At 43.6% G+C, this 12,176-nt stretch overlaps 1 long non-coding RNA gene across 21 annotated transcripts in view; it reads left to right on the top strand.

The window, feature by feature from the left end:
* LOC457039 (uncharacterized) overlaps window positions 1–11,354 on the top strand; it is a 36,926-nt gene extending 25,572 nt beyond the window's left edge. For 14 of the 21 annotated variants that reach the window (XR_002938490.3, XR_002938480.3, XR_010153169.1 and 11 more), the window contains 2 exons: window positions 9,396–9,512; window positions 11,009–11,354. This is a non-coding gene — a long non-coding RNA (uncharacterized LOC457039). The remainder of the gene's footprint in view (window positions 1–9,395; window positions 9,513–11,008) is intronic. The other 7 variants (XR_002938484.3, XR_010153162.1, XR_010153138.1 and 4 more) reach the window with 3 other exon arrangements.
* The last annotated feature ends 822 nt before the right edge of the window (window positions 11,355–12,176 follow it).

Genomic DNA, 12,176 nt, shown 5'->3' with positions numbered 1-12,176 from the left:
GTATACAATGCTTTACTGGTTTTTTTCAAAGGGCTGTCACATGTATGATCTCACATCCTCTTCACAGCAGCCTGGAAAGGAGGCCAGATCTGCATTATTACGCCCATTTTGCAGATGTGACATAGGCATAAGGATAATGTGACTTTTCCAATATCTTGGAACTAGTGAATTGTCTTTTAATCTTGGTCAGTGCTGCTCAATCTTCAATGTCCAGACAAACCACTTCGGGATCAGCAGGTTCAGTAGGCCTGGGGTGGGCTCAAGAGTCTTCATTTCTAACAAGCTCCCAGCTCATACAATAAGAAATCAGAATGCAGAATGCATTACTTTTAAATTGGTTATTTGTTCTTATTCTGAAATAAAGCCTTCATTCACAAAAAGCATAAAATTGCACAGATGCTTAAAAATATTATTATAGTCCAAATACCGTATGACCTACTACCTGGGTAAGAATTTGAACATGACCTGAAGGCTTCTCCCTCATGGCACCTCAACCCCATTAGCCCTCTCTCTCTCCTCCCAGGAGAAAACACTGTCTTGGCTTTTGTAATAATTATTTTCTAGCTTTTCTCTAGGAAATGGATATTTTGAAGGGTTTTTTTGTTGTCGTTTCCCTGGTCCCTGAGACTTTGAAATCACCAGTATTTCACACATGATAAAGGTACAGAGGCCAAAGAAGTAGATCTTATCTTTTGAAATCTTTAGTAGGAAAATCCCCTAGAGGAGTCCAACTGGGGCTTGCTCTGCAAAAGTGTTCATAAAGAGACGGTATCACCTGCACAAAATACTAACTTTAGGAATGGGGTGTCGTGGGAAAAAAATGGACCCTGGCTCCTTGCTACTGTATCAAGTCAATGTTTAACAAATCAGTTAGAGACATTCAGAGTCTAATTCTGATGGCGGGACAGATAAGAAATGTCAGTATCCAGACGAGATAATGAAACAGATGAGGAGGACGTTGCTAAATGTTCTGTCTGCCTTGGGTAGTCTCGCTTACAGTGTTTCCTATTCCTTTCATTTGACGAAATCATCAAGCCTAATTTTCAAGAAAACAAAATTTCCTAAAACAACTGCCTGTAAATATTATCTTTCCTTTGTTCAGCCCCCAGGCTGATTAAAAGTTGGACTGGCAGCACATTCAAAGGGGCAAGAACATAAGAGCTGCCCGTGGTTGTATTTAGTACCAGGTGTCTAGGAAGTCTCGATGTAACAAACAGAAGGATGGAAATTTCTCAGATAGCTTGTGACTAGGCCTGGGAACTTAACAGAGAAGAAGGCCAAAAAAGGCTCCTGCTTCTCTAGAAACTGACCCTCCCTCAGGCAGTCTCTACTATGTGTGTATCAGTTAACTATTGCTGTGTAACAAATCATCCCAAAATGTAGTAGTTTAAAACAGCAACCACCATTTCTCATGATTCCTTGGTTTGGCTGGGAGATTATGGTGCCGGTCTTCCCTGGACATACTTTGGCTGAGGGCCAGCTGGGCTAGAAGGACTAACATGGTTTCACGCACAGAGCTGACAGTTGGTGCTGGCTGTTGTCTTGGGTACCTCAGATTTCCTCTTTTTTTTTTTTTTTTTTTTTTTTGAGATGGAATCTCGCTGTATCGCCCAGAGTGGAGTGCAGTGGTGCAATCTCGGCTCACTGCAAGCTCCGCCTCCCGGGTTCACACCATTCTCCTGCCTCAGCCTCCCAAGTAGCTGGGACTACAGGCGCCTGCCACCAAGCCCAGCTAATCTTTTGTATTTTTAGTAGAGACAGGGTTTCACCATGTTAGCCAGGATGGTCTTGATCTCCTGACCTTGTGATCTGCACACCTTGACCTCCCAAAGTGCTGGGATTATAGGCGTGAGCCACCACGCCTGGCCGGATTTCCTCATTCTTAAATGTTAGACCCAGGGATGCTAAATATTCAAGATTTTAATGAGCCTCGGTTATTAAACCACTGGTAGCTTGAAATCAGCCGTGGTGGGAATACTTCTACCACAAAAACATAAGCAAATGCTGTAAATCAAGTCTCTTTCTGTGGAATGCTGGTTTACCGGAACACTGCTGCCTACATCTGTGTGTGCCTTGTAGAGCCCTTGCACCACGTGGCTGCTCAGTATGTCTGTTAAATTGAATCCTCAGTTAAGAGACAGAGAGTTGTAAACAATGCTGCAGTCTTAGTGTCAAAAAATATCCAAAAACTTATAAAATTAGGGAACTAGATCCAAGATAGCTGAGTTTCTTTTGGGGATATGCAGTGATCACCACACACACACACACACACACAGTCTCTCTCTCTCTCTCTCCCCCACTCTCTCTCTTTCTTTCTCCCTACATATTGTAAACAGCATCAGCAGCTCTGTTCATTTAAACTGTTAACAGTTTTTGGATGGGGAGTTTCTGACTCTGGCATAAGTGTGTAATTATACACTTATATCCTGAAATATAAATGTAATCATCTAGTTTCCCACAGGACAGGAGTCCATAAAGCTACACTGATGTGTCTGAGAGAGATATGAAGGTGAAGAAAAGATAGGACAGTCAAGAGGCATGCCTCACCGTGTATCTTTATTTCTGTCCTCACTGTGTTGTCTGTGTTCTGGCATATTTTGACTTGTGCCTTTCTATGGCTGCCTCTGCACATAACTCTGTCTCTTCTGCTGTTGACTAGAATGGGTAGTTTGTCTAGTTTTCTCTGAATTTGTCTGGGTCCCCCTCGGATCTCTATCCTGGTGAAAGAGGAGTATGCATAGCAAGTTTGGTTAGTTGCCTTTTCTGCATAGATTGCTATGTTTCTTGACTAAGCATTCCCCGGGGCCTTGGAAAGCACTGACCCCCTGCATTTCCAGGACTTGTTTGCATCCGGAAAATGACTAATTAGGTCCTTGGGACTTCGTTACGTTCCTATCCCAGGTATCTTCTTTGCTTCTTCCACTGCCTTTTTTTTTTTTTTCTTTTTCCTTTTTTGACTGGCCAGAGAAAAGTAAAGAACAAAAGTAAAGCTCATAAACATAGTCTATCCACTTTTACTTGTGTTGCAGAACAGTCTCCTGTGCTGCTGGCTTTCCTTCCTTTGCCCAGTCTTAAATGTTAGCGCTCCCCAAGGTTTTGTCTTTTGACCTTTGACTTCTGCCTCCTCTCACTTACTGGGTGGTCCTGGGTGATTTAATCCACTCCCTATTACTGAAACTGATGGCCCAAGCCAGACAGCCCCAGAGCCATGTATTCACTTACCTACTGGACATCTCTAATGGAATATCCCATATGTTCTCAATGCTTACATTCTGATCGACACTTATTGCCTATTTCCTTAAACCTCAGCCTACAGGAGACATTCTAGACATCTTCTCCCTCATCTTCAGACCCATCCTATTGAGTCTACCTGTTTCAGTTATCCATTGCTGTATAAAAAACTACCCTAGGCCAGGCGCGGTGGCTCACGCCTGTAATCCCAACACTTTGGGAGGCCAAGGTGGGTGGATCATTTGAGGTCAGGAGTTCAAAACCAGCCTGGCCAACATGGTGAAACCACATCTCTACTAAAAATATGAAAAGTAGCTGGGCGGTAGTGGCACACACCTGTAATCCCAACTACTCAGGAGGCTGAGGCAGGAAATTCGCTTGAGCCTGGGAGGCGAAGGTTGCAGTGAGCCAAGATCATGCCACTGCACGCTAGTCTGGGCAACAGAGTGAGACCCTGTCTCAAATAAATAAATAAATAAATACAAATACAAATAAAAAACTACCCTAAAACTTAGTGGCTTAGAACGATTTATTATTTCTCATGATGCCATGGGTTGCCTGGGTATTCCTCTGCTGGTTTCCCCTGGGCTCCTTCATGTGTCTGCGTAAGTTAGTGACAGCTGGGCTGGAAGGCCTAAGAGGGCCTCCCTCACACATCTGACAGTTGACGTTGGGGAATGGTTGCTGGCTAGAGAGCCTCAGTTCTTCTCCATGTGGCCTCTCATCTTCCACTAGGCCAGACTGCCTTCCTTGCATTGGAGTCTCAGGGCAGCTTTCCAAATGAACAAAGGCAGAAGCTGCCAGGCCTGTTAGGCCTAAGCTTCAGGACGCTTAGGTCATGTCTGCTGCATTGTATTTGTCAAAACAAGTCACAAGTCCAGCCCAGATCCAAGAGGGTGGAAAAACGAACTCCACTCCTCCAAGGGAGAAGCAGCAAGGTCACACTGCAAAGGAGCATACAAACTGGGATGGGAGGAATTTATGAGCATAAAACAAACTAGCACACTAACATATGAAGGCCTGTGGAATTTGTTCTCTGTCAAGGTCTGTCCCAATCTGACCTGTGTTTTAGGATGATAACTCTGGTGATTTGTGGATATGAGTTAAAAAGGTCAGAGATTAGAAATAGGAAACCCAGCAGGGAGTACATTTCAGTAGGCTAGGCAAGAAGGAAGAGGGCATTGTTCATAGGCTAGGGATGGGGAGTGCATATGGAGAAATGGACATGAGATATTTCTGAAGTAGAATTAGAGAGAGGCCAGTGTTTACTATATGCTCTGTACCAGCATAGGTGATATAGGGAGATGTGAGTAAGATATTAGTAAGAGCCAGCCAACAAATAGATACTCAAATATTTGGTTAATGAGGAACTTAAAATCTTTTTTGGAAAAAAGGAAAACCTAACAACAACAAAAAAAGATTCTAGTGAACTACACATGTTTACTTCATCTGATTACAGAACCTCTCTTTCTCGTTTTTTTATTTTTTTGAGAAGCAGTCTTGCTTTGCTGCCCAGGCTGGAGTGCAGTGGCACGATCTCAGCTCACTGCAACCTCTGCCTCCTGGGTTCAAGTGATTCTTGTGCCTCAGCCTCCTGAGTAGCTGGGACTACAGGCATGCACAACCATGCTTGGCTAATTTTTGTATTTTTAGTAGAGACAGGGTTTCAACATGTTGGCCAGGCTGGTCTCGAACTCCTGACCTCAAGTGATCTGCCCACCTTGGCCTCCCAAAGTGCTGGGATTACAGGAGTGAGCCACAGCAGCCGGCCACTTTCCCTCTTCTGAACACACATTATACTTACCATCTGTCCTGTTCTCTGCACATGTAATAACATACTGCCTTCTACTGTTTTGTTTTGTTTTTTTGAGACAGAGTCTCTCTCTGTTGCTCAGGCTGGAGTGCAGTGGCGCAACCCTTGGCTCACTGCAGCCTCAACCTCCTGGCTCAGGCCATCCTCTTGTCTCAGCCACCTGAGTAGCTTGGGTTCCAGATGTGCTCCACCACACCTGGCTAATGTTTTGTAGAGACAGGGTCTCGTTTTGTTGCCCAGTCTGGTCTTGAACCCCTGAGCTCAAGCGATCCTCCCACCTTGGCCTCCTAAATTGCTGTGAGTAGAGACATGAGCCACTGTGCTGGCCTTCTATTATTATTTAACCTTTTTATTTTTGTTAACCTTATTTTTCTTGCTAGATTTTAGATCTGTGAAAGGTCTAATGATGTGAGGCCACTCAGGAAATGCACAGAATATGCTCTGTGCCATATTAGAAGGAAACAAATTGGATGGGGACTCTTGTCAGAGAAAACACCAAAGAGATTAGAGTTGCAGTGGAATAATTCTTAAAAACACACATAAGACAGCAAGTGTTCACCAAGAAGATTGGTGGCTACCAAATGCTTGCTCCCTTTTCCGTAGCAGAAAGTTGTTGTTGGGAAGTGGCTCTGCAGTCAAGGGCCATCTTTCCCAGCCCCACCATTCCTCTCCATGGAGTCATGTGATTCATTCTCAGAAAAGGAAAGTGAGTGGGAATGGTGGAGGCCACATCTGGGCCACCATGGTTAAGACGCAGATTTGCCTTCTCTATTCTCACTTTCCTTTCTGCCAGCTGGACATAGAGGATGCAGAGGGCCTGGAGGATAACGGATCATGGGTGAAAGAAGCTTGGGTGTCTGAATTACTGCATGGTGGAAAAACTCCCCCTAACAGGGAACTCTGGCTTTGGGCTGCTCTTTGAGAGAGACATAAATTCACTGTGTTCAGCCACTGAAATGTGGGAGGATTATTTGTTACAGCAGTGTATTAGTCAGGGTTCTCCAGACAGATAGGACCAATTGGTTATGTATACGTATAGAAAGAGATTCGTTGAGATTTATTGTAAGGGATTGGCTCATACAATTATGAAGGCTGGCAAGTTCAAAATCTGCAAGGTAATTAGCCAGGCATGGTGGCATGTGCCTGTAGTCCCAGCTACTCGAGAGGCTGAGGCAGGAGGATCACTTGATCCCAGGAGGTCAAGGCAGCTGTGATCATGCCACTGGACTTCAGCCTGGATGACAGAGTGAGATTCTGTCTCAACAATCAAACAAACAAACAAAAATTTGCAAGGTAGGCCAGCAGGCTGAAGACCCAGGGAGGGCTGATATACAGTTCAAGTCCAAAGGCCACGTGCTAGTAGAATTTCCTCTTGCTAGGGGAGGTGAGACCTTTGTTCTATTCGCCACTTCCACTGATTAGATGAGACCCACCCACACCATGGCGGGCAATCTGCTTTACTCAAAGCTGACAGATTTAAATTCTAATCTAATTCAAAAGCACCATCACAAAAACATCCAGAATAATGTTTCACCACTCTCTGGGCACCGTGGCCCAGCCAATTAACCACCCCAAGCAGCTAACGCTTCCTTTATTTGCACCAAGATGTGTTGTGACTAGTAGCCAACTCATGCAGAAATGTCATATTTCTCACTCCTCTGTCTTCACTTAGAGGCTGTTCCTACCCTGGTAAAGAAAGACACATTATTTTCAAGGTATAGTGAATGCCTCAAACTTTCTACCACGATATAAAGACTTGTTTGCAAAAGCCCTGGAGAACAGAGCATAATCATGACATTGTAATCCATTATGTCTGCATAGGAAAGGATATGGTCACCTGGGTTTTATTAAACAATTTCTGTCTCTGCCTAGAATCAGAATCAGGCACAGCGAAGATTACCACCAAGGAGCCTGCCCCACGTTTCCATTTTCAACAGAAATAAATGATGGGTTATTCTTGTAGTTGAGTGCCCTTTAGAGTGAGGTCGCCTGACTTCTGTTGTGTTCACTGTTGTGCCTCTCATGTCTTGATTCTTATGATGAAGTTTATAAGCAGGGTAGAACAACAGGACTGAAAAGAGGATGGATATAAACCAGTACCTTAGGGAACAACTAGTAAAATTAACTTCCTTACCTTTGGCAGCAAAAATGGGCACTCAAAAGCTAAACATCTCCCCTGCCCCTTGCCATGTTTTATAAGAAGTGGAGGGGAATTAGTATTATTTCTTGGCTCTAACAATAAAACTAAAAAGTTTCCTACAACCAGCATTCTGATCAATGCCCTGTAATAATCTAGGTAACTTACTACCCTCTTTATGAAGCCCACCCTTACCACTCTAGAACCCTTTATTTCTTTTCTTTTCTTTTCTTTTTTTTTTTTTTTTTTTTTTTGAGATGGAGTCTTGCTCTGTCACCCAGGCTAGAGTGCAATGGCACAATTTCAGCTCACTGCAACCTCCGCCTCCCAGGTTCAAGTGATTCTCCTGCCTCAGCCTCCTGAGTAGCTGCGATTACAGGCACCTGCTACCACGCCCGGCTAATTTTTGTATTTTTAGTACAGACAGGGTTTCACCATGTTGGTCAGGCTGGTCTCAAACTCCTGACCTCAGGTGATCCAGCCTCCTCAGTCCTCAAAGTGCTGGGATTACAGGCTTCAGCTACCATGCCCGGCCAGGACTCTATTTCACAGGCATTTATTCACAAATATCAATTGAGCATCTACTATATAGTGCTATATAGCATTACATCAAGAATTGTAAAGAACTCGAAAAAGCACAAGTTGTGGTCTCATACATCTCAATAAACTCAAGATATAATATCCACGTACACTAACTTTGTGTGTGTGAGAGTGTGTATGCTTAAAGGATAATGCTATTCTGCTTTTATTTATTAATTTTTTTAATTTTTTGAGTCACCGTGTTGCCCAGGTTGGAGTGCAGTAGTGCAGTCACCACTCACTGCAGCCTGGACCTCCCGGGCTAGGTGATCCTCCCCTCTCCGCCTCCTGAGTAGCTGGGACCACAGGCACACACCACCACATCCAGCTAATTTTTAAAATTATTTGTATCCATGGTGTCTCTCTATGTTGTTCAGGCTGGTCTCAAACTCCTGGGCTCAAGCAATCCTCCCACCTCAGTGCTGGGATTACAGGTGTGAGCCACTGCACCTGCCCAAGTCCAGGAGAAACTTTAACCCTCTGTGTTCCTCTTGGACTTTCCTTGTCTAGGATATCTGAACACTGTCTATGGCCAGTAGAACGGGCTGGTTTTATAGATCCCTTACCTTGAAGGCCAATCTGCCTCTCTGATCTCTTTTTAAAAATCCCTTTTTCCTCTGAATTGTAATGGAATTACGTAATCACTACTGAGGGGATCTGGGACAGGGACAAGAGGGGATAGGGAGATCTTATTTGTGGGGGAGAGTGGGACTGTCTGGCAGCCCAGGGGCCTGTGGGTCTGGTCTACTTCCTGAGAGTCCCTCCCTGATTCTAGAAGGAGGACAGGGCAGACATGGCATGAGGAGGAAGCCTGTTGACTTGTTGACTTGCAAAGAATCTTAGCAAGGTACCAGAGTGAATGCACCTGGACACAGGGAAGCCCACCATGTGGACATAGCTTGGTTGCTGCATGTGTAACTAGAAAAAATACAGTTGTCTGTTGCTGGCTTCCTCCTTCTCCCTTTTTTTCCCCATCACTTGTTCTTGAAGCTAGTGGGAGTTGGATTCTTCCTGTTTGACCGTGTTGGAGGGATATCCTAGCCTTCAGCTCTGTGGCCTGCAAGCCCCTCAGGCCTCTCTCATACCTCGAAGAGGAGAGATGGGGTCAGGAAGAGACTTCCTACTTTCACTATATAGTGCAGCTCTTGGTTTATTTATCAGATTGAAATGTTTGTTTGTTTATTTATTTATTTATTTCAGACAGAGTCTCACTCTGTCACCCAGGCTGAAGTGCAGTGGTGCCGTCTTGGCTCACTGCAACTTCCACCTCCCGGGCTCAAGCGATTCTCCTGCCTCAGCCTCCAGAGTAACTGGGATCACAGGTGTGTGCCACCACGCCTGGCTAATTTTTGTATTTTTTTTTTTTTAGTAGAGACAGGATTTCACCATGTTGGCCATATGGTCTCAAACTCCTGGGCTCAAGCGATCTGCCTTCCTTGGCTTCACAAAGTGCTGGGATTACAGGAGTGAGCCACCACGCCTGGCCTGGATTGAAAACTTTAGACTGAGGTTTAGGTACTTTTGTTGGGTTCAACCTTCAGTAATTCCTCTAGGCTAGGGTTCAATCCCAGTAACCAAGCTCACCAGTCCTTGCTCCCAAATATAACTGCTACTTTTCTCTTTTTTTTTTTCAAGCTGAACCTCAAAAAGTTAGCCTGGCGAGGGGAGGATGATGAGATTTCCCCTCTTGTCACATAAACAAGGAAGTAAAGGAGGCCCCTTGTGCTCTCAGAACTCCAAGCATGAAACGATGTGAGTCTAAGCATTTAAATCACTTATCTGGGATGAAGCATAAAAAGCTTGATTTTTTTTTTAAACCAATTAGGTTTTAGCCTCCATGATACATTTTGGGGCCTGTGGTTATCACTGCAGTTACACTTCAATTCATGCATTGGATACTTTGAAAAGGTTTAATAAACAATAAGAATATCAGCTGCCATTTATATTTATGCTCCTAGCACTGTCCCAGGGGCTTTAATATGGTACCTATAACCCTTCCAATTATTCTCGTTTTAGAGTAGAGATAACTAAGACACAGAGAGGTGAAAAAAATAAGCAAACAAAAAAACCTGCCCAAGGACACACGACAGGTCAGAGGTTAAAAAAAAAAATTAGCTGGGCGTGGTGGCGCACGCCTGTGATCTCAGCTACTCTAGAGGCTGAGGCAGGGTTCACACTCTGGGCTCTTGGTTTACCGAAGTTCTCATTTATTCCACTATCTCATAAGAAAAATGAAGCAAATCAAGTCACACTTTAAATCGACTGAGGAGATTTTGCTGTAGAAAGGAATCTGGTAAATCCCTTCATCAAGTAAATAATCCTTTGTGTGTAAATCTGGACTTATATAAAGTATATGTTTTTTGGCACGGTTAAGGTGAGCTACCATGTTCCTTTCCGGAAAGTAAAGATGATTTAAGGAATATGAAGGAGGCCTTTGTTCATTCCTTTGATGGATATTTATTCAGTGCTCCTCTGTGGGAATGCTAAGATGAGAAAAGCAGACGGTCCCTGTCTTCAGGGAGCATATCATTTTTCACTACCCCTTGTTATTGGGTTGCTAAAAAAGAGAATGTCTATTTTATTTGTGGAAGTAAGTCAGTAGTTTAAAAAACTTTTATTTTCTTTTCTGCTTATCGCAGTAATGCATCTCATTAAAAAGTGTAAAAAAACCAAACATTATAAGAATGTATAATACAAAAAGTTAGTTTTCAGTATTGCCAGCCCCAAAGAAACAACCACGGTTATAGATGAAAATTTTAACCCTTAAAACTCTTTCTCCAGAGGAGAAACAGAGAATACCAGCTAGTAATTTCCCTATCCTGGCTCCTGCAGTACCTTCAGGACTTGGAGATTTTTTTTTTTTTTTTTTTTTTTTTTTTTTTTTTTTTTACTGGGCGGCTCCTGACCTTGGGGCAAACAGAAACACAGCTGAAAGTAAATATGGAACAAAACTCTGGCCATGGGGCCTGAGAAAGGCTTTTTTCCACTGCCTTTTAAATGTATTTTCATGAAAAGACACCAAAGACATTTAAAGTTAGGATTGTTCTAGAAAATCCAGGATAGATAGCCACCAGATGTCTATGGGGAATCAGGGCACACCACAGTAAACACTCAATAGATATTTGCTGGAGGGAGGAATGAAGACTCTACTTATATTTAGAAAATTAAAACAACCCTGAAATACATGCTGGATTTTACAGGTTTTCGATTTATCTCCTCCTCTTTTTTTTTTTTTTTCCCCCATGCAGAGCAAAGGGAAAAACAGCTAAGTGTTTCCTGGCTGAATTGTATTTTGCTTTCAGTTTCTGCCATTTCAGTTCCTGTTATCGTGCTTTGAGGTGCACTGAACTGCAGCAAACCCAGAGGATCCAAGGCTACGCTGAAAAGCCTCTGACCACAGTGCAGGGAGCAGAAGACATTAATGACGTGATGTCGACACAACCCGCACTCAGGATCCTCCAGGAAAAGAACACAGAGATAACCCCGGATCGATGGTACTTTTTGAAAATGCTTTACTGCAAAAGAGTGGCTAGGGTTTTACAAGGGCTATGAAGAAACATATTAAGGTTAATAAAGCTTTTTATTGAGTGTTTACTGAGTGTTACTATGTGCTTTACATCTATTAACTCATTTCATCTTCAAAACAACCCTATAAAGACGTTACAACTACAATCCTCACCTTACAAATGAAACAACTGAGGCACAGTGAAGTGCAGTGGCCTGCCCAGGTAAAAAGCAAGACAGAATTTGAACCCAGGCAGCCTGACCCCAGGGTCCAGGTATTAAACCATTCTGCTATAGTGCCTCTAAGATAACAGAGAAACTTGATGAATTACTGGGTTACTGAATTTTAGTTTACATAGGTTGTTTTTTTCCCCTTAAGAGTAGAACAAAACATACCTAAAGTATGGAAAATAACATTTATTTTATTTTATTTATTTATTTGAGATGGAGTCTTGCTCTGTCACCAGGCTGGAGTGCAATGGTGCAATCTAGGCTCACTGAAACCTCCGCCTCCCAGGTTCAAGCAATTCTCCTGCCTCAGCCTCCTGAGTAGCTGTGATTACAGGCATGCGCCACCACGCCCAGCTAATTTTTGTATTTTTAGTAGAGACAGGGTTTCACCGTGTTGGCCAAGCTGGTCTCGAACTCCTGACCTCAGGTGATCCACCTGCCTCAGCCTCCCAAAGTGCTGGGATTACAGGCGTCAGCCACTGCGCCCAGCCAAAAATAACATTTAGAAAAGTTTTTAGCCTTGGAGCCCTGGAGGCAGAGGCCACAGTGAGCCGTGATCACGCCTAGGCACTCCAGCCTAGGTGACAGAGCAAGACTCTGTCTCATAACAAATGACTTCCGATGGGACAGCCCAATGGGAGCTATAGAAAACCAATGGGAAGTAAAATTGGATGACTTATG

Source organism: Pan troglodytes, chromosome 1, assembly GCF_028858775.2.
Source record: "Pan troglodytes isolate AG18354 chromosome 1, NHGRI_mPanTro3-v2.0_pri, whole genome shotgun sequence".
Lineage (NCBI taxonomy): Eukaryota > Metazoa > Chordata > Mammalia > Primates > Hominidae > Pan > Pan troglodytes.
This window is presented reverse-complemented; position numbering and strand designations above follow the sequence as displayed.